Here is a 709-nt window from a genome sequence, read left to right on the forward strand (position 1 = left end):
CTATGAATACAGTTATCATGTCGAATTTGACAAAGCTCGAAATTAATGCCCTGGATATTACGGGAAATAATTATATGACCTGGGCAGTGGGTGCAAAGATGCACCTGAGAGGAAACGGGCTTTTGGAAACCATCGAAAGTTCAAAAACGGTGTCGGATGAGAAAAAGGCTAAAGCCATGATATTTTTACGACACCACATCCATGATGGTTTAAAGGATGAATATATTACGAAAGAGGATCCTTGTGACCTCTGGAAATCTTTAAAAGAGAGGTTCGATCACCAGAAATATGTGATCTTACCGAAAGCTAAACACGAGTGGATCCATCTCCGGTTATCTCCGTTTCCAAGTGTTAGTGAGTTTAATTCCGCGATGTTCGGAATTACTTCGAGGATGATGTTATGTGGAGAGAAAATAAGTGATTATGATATGATCGAGAAAACTCTCTCCACGTTCCATCCTGAAAATGTAATCCTGCAGCAACAGTACCGGGTGAATGGATATACCCGTTACTCAGAGTTGATGAAAGTCCTCCTTGTAGCGGAGCAAAATAATCAACTCGTGACTTTAAACCATCAAGCTCGTCCCACTGGATCTGCTCCATTCCCTGAAGCGAATGTTGCATCATCCAGTTATGATAATAGAAGAGGACGAGGTCGTGGACGTGGTGGAAACCGTTATCATGGTCGTGGAAGAGGACGAGGAAGAAG

Source organism: Brassica oleracea, chromosome C7 (assembly GCF_000695525.1).
Source record: "Brassica oleracea var. oleracea cultivar TO1000 chromosome C7, BOL, whole genome shotgun sequence".
NCBI classification, from domain to species: domain Eukaryota; kingdom Viridiplantae; phylum Streptophyta; class Magnoliopsida; order Brassicales; family Brassicaceae; genus Brassica; species Brassica oleracea.